The sequence below is a fragment of the Haemaphysalis longicornis genome, unplaced genomic scaffold (genome assembly GCF_048455015.1).
Source record: "Haemaphysalis longicornis isolate Haplotype H1 unplaced genomic scaffold, Haemaphysalis longicornis Haplotype H1 scaffold_12, whole genome shotgun sequence".
Lineage (NCBI taxonomy): Eukaryota > Metazoa > Arthropoda > Arachnida > Ixodida > Ixodidae > Haemaphysalis > Haemaphysalis longicornis.
Window position 1 is genome coordinate 93,155,084 of NW_027526225.1, and position 6,723 is coordinate 93,161,806.

At 45.0% G+C, this 6,723-nt stretch overlaps 1 long non-coding RNA gene across 1 annotated transcript; it reads left to right on the plus strand.

Moving 5' to 3' along the window:
- The first annotated feature begins 3,017 nt into the window (after positions 1-3,017).
- Positions 3,018-5,485, plus strand: LOC144163034 (uncharacterized). The gene is made up of 3 exons (XR_013320819.1): positions 3,018-3,874; positions 4,204-4,239; positions 5,193-5,485. It is a non-coding gene; the product is annotated as an uncharacterized LOC144163034 (long non-coding RNA).
- Positions 5,486-6,723: the final 1,238 nt, after the last annotated feature.

Here is a 6,723-nt window from a genome sequence, read left to right on the forward strand (position 1 = left end):
TAAAGGTGGGCTTTAAACCTTTGTACACAAAGAAATGTGAGGGGTCAGAGTTTGTCTTGAAGGTCTGGAGATGTAGTAGCCCGGGTTATCTAGAAACAGGGATAAGCGTGTGGCAAAAGTGAGGAATGAAGAGGTGTGGTGCTTTGTACCTCAAGGGCAGATTGCTTGAGCGAGTTGGATGGGTTGGCTGCGAATACCTCGCAATGGCTTTTTGAATCGAATATAATAAGGAACGCCACTGCTACACCTATTTCCCTCCCAGTTCCCTCCAGGGCCCAGTTCCCTCCAGGACACAAAATCCCAGTTCCCTCCAGTGCACAATTTTACATGTGGCCACCGGCTGCAAATTGTTGCACAAGTGGGTGAAAACTATTCAATCAATGCACCATGATGTCAGTCCCAAAAATAGTGCACGCAGACAGGTCTTGTTCTAAATTATAAGGAATGGAAGATAGTAGATACTATTGGTTGAACGTACAAGGAGAAAAAGAACTTTAAGTCGTGTACAGAACTGTGCAGTGCAGTTCATGCATTGCAGTGTCAAATCATATTTGTAAGTCTTGCTTACTGATGTGCATGGTTTTTTTTTACATTTATCAATCACTGACGCATAAAAAGTTATTTTAAAATTTTACTGTCAATTGAGTGTAAGGCCATCCACATTATTACTGGAAAAATTCAACATTTCATTTGATTGATTTACACCTGAAAGGGCATTACATAAAGGGGGGGGGGGCTCTTGGCCGAAGTATAGTCTGCGTTGCAACGCATACAAAAAATATGACGATGAGAAAAAAAATTACGCCCGCCTCCCAACTCTGTTGTGATGCGACGCTGAGGGGGGTTCAAGCGGAAGCGGAGAACAACCGTCGACCGAAAGGCCGGCGGAGAGCGTCACAGCGGTTATATGCGCAGCGCGCCCGAAGGAGAGGAGACCGCGGAAAGAGAGTACTGCACATGCGCAGCACCGCGCACAGCGCCGCCCACCGGCGGAGTGAGAGCGCGCTGGGCCGCACACGCTCTCACCTGGGCACGCGCCGGCGCCAGTGCGTCTGCCGTGGCTATGACGCAACACAATCCAACACAATCCACTTTAATCCAATCCAATCCAAATCCAATCCTAGCCAAGCCAAGCCGATCCAATCGAATCCAATCCAATGCCCCTCGCGAGAGAGTGTTCGCTATCGGAGAGGAGAGCGGGAGAGTGGCTGCGGACAACAACGGACGCACGCGGACAACAACGGACGCACGCAGGAAAGACAGGGCCGCCGACAAGAGATGCTCTGAGCGTCGCATCTAAAAAAAATACAAGATTAACGAGGTGAAATTCAACTCATTGCAGCAAACGGTGTTAATCAGGGTAATGGAACTAACAATGTGGCTCTTCGACGTGCAAGTGCGAGTCAACACAGGGTGCGTAATACGTTATTGTGCACCTGGGTTCTGAAATCATATTTATCCTCTCTTGCTTATGGAAATTAAATTTCATGTCGCATTTTTACTGTGTAAATATGAAGGTAAAATTATTTAGACCGAGCGTGTTTAATTACATTCTATATGTCATCAGAAATATCTCATTCATGAGTATTAATTACCGCACATGATTCGTAACCGCCCTAGAGCGTAATAAACAGCTGATACCAACGTTATGTGCGTCCTATTGTTGAACGGTAAAGCTCCTGTTTATGCCAGCATCAAGTATAATAATGGGGCATGCAAGAAGCATTACTGTATATAAACTAGTTAGCAATTTTCACGCAACAGAGCATATCGGAGTACTTTTAGAAATTTCAAAGTGTTGATAAAAAAAGTCAGATAAATATTTTTAACGCCGTAGGTGTTTTTTGTTTTTCTTTTTCTTTCAACTTGTGATGCTGCTTAGCGCGTGCTTGGGGCCTGTCACACCCCCCAAAAGAGATAGAGAAAAAAACGCCGTCCCTCAAACACTCGCTTACGGATTTTAGTTCTATTGCTACGTTCAAATGTAGATATGTTCGCAGTAAGCGATAGAGTACTCGCAATAACTATCGCTTTAATCCGAGAGAATTTCCAAGCGTCTGTGTCCTTCGTAACTTTTTTTGTTGCGATGTCCAAAAAGAAAAAAGATACGGGAAGCTGAATATTGGAAGTAATGTGCCCTTCGTTCGAAATCTTAGCGCAAGTGAACGACTTGTTATGGCAAAAAAAGAAATGTTGTCACGAAAGCGACGTACAAATAATTGCAGCGATCGAAATGGAATGATGTCCTGGCCTCCGTAAACTTGCGGATGTCAATAAACGATTTGTTCTCACTTGTTGCTCACTGTGGGCTGTGCCAGTCGAGGCCATCTGGTCACCTGGCGTAACATCACTTCACTAGCGCGGGTTAAGTAAACACGCGGCCAGCGTGCCATCCAGGAACCAGCAGGAGCAGCGAGCCGGCGGCCGCCGTGCGAGGGCATCCATGTTATTTAGGAGCTCAAGCGGCCTGTGCAAAAAGCATCCGCCATGTTTACAAAGCCTTGTTTACAGCGCCATCAAGCGGGCGTCCTCGGTAGTTGACGACGCCGCCACAACGCTTTTTCTGGCAGTAAGGGCAAAACTAGACCTTTGCTTCTCTAAAATCCTCCCTGTTCTGTGGCCTTGCTAAGAGGAGCTCGACCAGGAGGCGGTCTCTTAGCCTTCAACCCAGCGTCCGGGTTAATTGTGGTACTAAAGCCATATTCTGCCCTGGTGAGCCTGGGCAAACATAATTGCGTTATTATTGCCATAGCAACGCCGCCTGAAGGCGTTTTTATTGTCATGGCAACAATGCGAGGGGGCGCAGCTTGCGTGGGGGACAGGTGATTCCGCAACCACCTCGCCCCCCCCCCATTCTTAAGGTCCATTCACACTTGCGACAGGAGCGACAAAAGCGACAAGAGCGACGTGATTTCTGTCGCTCCAGTCGCTCGGCATCGCGCTTGTCGCGGTGACGAGAGCGATCGGTCTCGACCACATTTTGTCGCCACCGTCGCTGCTGCGATGGAAGAAGGCAACATTTCCTGACGTCATATCCTGCCAAAGCAGCCCTCTCCCTCCTCCGCGAACGGCGTGAGGAGGAAGAAAAAAAAAACGGCGCGCAAATCGACATCGCATACATCGGAACACCGCACTATGCCACCGCGCGTTGCAGTTCTGCCCGAAGGCGAGATGTCGTTTTCGACTGAAATGATGATCGATATGATCAAAGAGCACCCAATTCTGTTCGATAAAGGGCACCTACAGTATAAAAATACCCATTACAAAGACCGACTGTTTGACAAGATCGGAAAAGATCTCGGCAGACTGAGTGGTACGTACACGTGTTTGCATTTTTTAAGCGCCCGGCAGCTATTCTGTGGGGGTAGCTTTGCGCCAGCAGGGTATAGTGAGTTCCGCGCACAGAAATAATATTGCAGACATCTTGTTTCGAAATTCTAGTACTAGATCCGCGAGGCCAAGCTGCCATGGAAAATTGTTTACTAGTGTTTAATGAAAAATTGTGTGCACGTGCTAAGCTTAGCGTCTGTACACGCAAAACAATTGTACTGCTAAAGAAGTGCCGCGCGGAACTGAAATTCAGGACTGGTCAAGTAAGAACAAATATGTACAAAGTATACCACCATATAGGTTGTGAATTCGTCATGGCTTCCTGCATGTCTGCACTGGGGAAGCAATTTATTTTAGCACATTTTCCCGCAGGAGCAGCGGTGCAAAAGAAGTTTAAATATTTGAAGGACACGTACGGCAGAATAAAAATGCAACTGATAAAAGGCATGAAGAGTGGAAACGGCGCAAAGGACATCAAGGACGTCAAGTGGAAGTATTTCACGCAGATGACTCAAATTATGGAGCCGTCTTCCGAAGAGCCAGTGTAAGCTTCTGATTAAATTTTTTTTCAGCTGCTGTTGAAACTACATTTGCTTATCAGAGGAGTGTGTCCAAAATTTAAAAAACTAGTGCCCAATAAATTATCTCTGCGGCAGCAAAGTATTTAAGGAGGAGGTATGGATGTTTATTAGAGTGGAAAACAAAGCAAGAGTGGTAAATGATACTCCATGCATTTCACGTGCACCGAGCATGCATCAAAATGTTGTTTTCCAAAACATAATTAATTGCATTCTTTTCTGTTGCGTGCATGCTGCTATAGAAAAACAGTTACCCTGCAACTTTTTAACAGAAACTTCAAAACTTATTTTTCAGTGTATGCTCCAATATCACATTCACCAACTCTCAGCGGTAAGTAACAAGATGTACGCACATTTAAAGATCAAAGGAAGGTTGTTTGCTCCAAAGCAACACCTGGGTTATGAGGAGTGCTGCAGTGGTGTGCTACGCATTCCTTGTTTTGTTACGGTTGTGTAAATTATAACACAGGAAATTGTAGCAGGTTTTTGATGAACATGTGGCCATGGCGGGGCACGATATTTTATTTCAGATAACATTCACCATATTAGTGTTTTTACACGAATATCAAAGCACTAACATGGTGAGTTAAACCGAAAAAGATCATGAGAAGAAAAAGAGACTCTATAAAATATCACAACACAGATAGCACACAATAAATGTGTACATGGTGAGCGCAATGAAGGCAACAGGGCAAAAAAAAAGACCTCCCCCCCAAAAAAAAAGAAAAGCATTGACCATAGAAATTCATATCTCCTACAGATTGCACATGTTCAGCAATTCCTCAGGTACCGTACAACCATTTAGTGTTTGTACACGACTATCGAAGCACCCACAAGGTCATTCAGAGTATGCGGTATTGCACAAAGCACAGTGGGCAACCCAAAAAGGTCATGAGAAGAAACACAGAGTGTATAAAATATGACAACAAGCACACAATAACTGTGTACATCTTGAGCACGACAAAGGCAACAGAACCCCCCCCCCCCCCCAAAAGCATTGACCATAGAAATTCATATCTCCTACAGATTGCACATGTTCAGCAATTCCTCAGGTAGCGTGCAACCATTTAGTGTTTGTACACGACTATCGAAGCACCCACAAGATCATTTAGAGTATGCAGTATTGCACAAAGCACACTGGGCAACCCAAAAAGGTCATGAGAAGAAAAAACACTATAAAATATGACCGGAATATTGTGTCCCCACCTGTGCATCCCAAGCACTGTCGGCACATGTGCTAGTCAGCCAACTGGATTGATTACTTTACTTTGTGTACCACTGCAGACAACCAGCTGAAATGGAAGAAGGAGTGCTCGCTGCTTTGGAAGTAGTTGTGTCAGAAAATGACAGCGACGGCTTCATGGAGGACATTGAGGGCACGCGGAGTGGCCTCCTGCAATGTGGGAGCCCAGAAGGAGAAGTGGATGGGTAACTACAGTCGCTAGAAATTACCACTAACAAGTTGTACCTCCAGTGGACAAATGACAGGAAACAAATGTCTCTTTTTATTCAGCTATGAAAGTCCAGGGCCAGTGCAAATGAGCACCGGGCTACAGCTACGCCCATCCCCTGCTGCTGAAAGGTAAGCTTATTTTGTAACAATATGGATAGTAGTTTTGTGGAGTATTTATTACACAGTCCACGTTAAAACGTGGAATACATTTGCTTTTTGTTTATGCACAGCTCGAATTGTTGGCACAATTATTTATTAGAGCTTATTTTACACAAAGGTTGCCAGGCCAAGAAAGGTCCCAAGGCTGTCCAAGAAGGTACAGAGGGAAGATAACAATTATTCATATGGAAACTATTACCAGTAACATATATTTCAATGCTTCAGTTGCCCAGACACAGCATAGAAGGCACTGCCTTCAACAGTGGCAGCTGCCTGCCTGATCCACCTCCACACCCTCCGCAACAAAACGCTGCAGCGGAATGACCATGTATACTACTCGTGCATGGCGCTTGCGGAACAAATCCGGACTTTGCCACCAAATAAAAGACAGGAAGTAATTTTTCAAATTCAAGGTCTAGTACATAACAAAGTCATGGAGGCTCTCACAGAAGGAGGCATGGGAACTACAATGCTAAAAGAAATCAGTCTCGTATTACTATTTCTTTTTCTGGTATTCCATTATTTTTCTTGCACACTCTTTCTTTTGCTTTCGTTAGTTTCTTGTACTTTAACTTAATGTCTTCATGCTTATATTGCCACTAATTTTTCTACTTTGCATTTTTTACGTTCCTGTCACAAACCATTTTGTACCATTACCATGCGTGCAATGTTTATGTTCAATTTTTCAAATAAACTTCCATTAAAAACAACTTGCCTCTTTATGCCTTGCTGCTTCTTATCATGGCCTCTTGCCAAGGAACTTGCCCTTCACTGACCAAATACTTGCACAGCTTGTCCCTCATGTTGTAAGCAGCCCTGGATCAAATGAAACATAAAAAGAAAGATCGTAATTGTAATTTTACGATTCCCTCGTTCAGCACAAACCAAACTTTTCACAGCGGCACTATTAGCATTCGTCGCAACAAAACTGTACTTGAAGATCATACCTTGTAGAGCGGTGGGAGGTGGTCGGGGGATCCTGCAAGCCACCATTATCATTGTCCTCATTGCGCCAACTGCCTTCAAGTAGTCGTCCCTGCCAGTCCTCATGGTCAGTCAAGCCTGGTTGGCAGTATACCGGGCGAAAGGCAGCAGGCTCCGACATCAGGAAGTTGTGGAGTGTGACGCAGGCTCCTGTGATTTTCGTGATGCTTTTTTCCTTGGCTTTGAACGGCCGTCGAAGAATGCGCCACCTTTGCGACA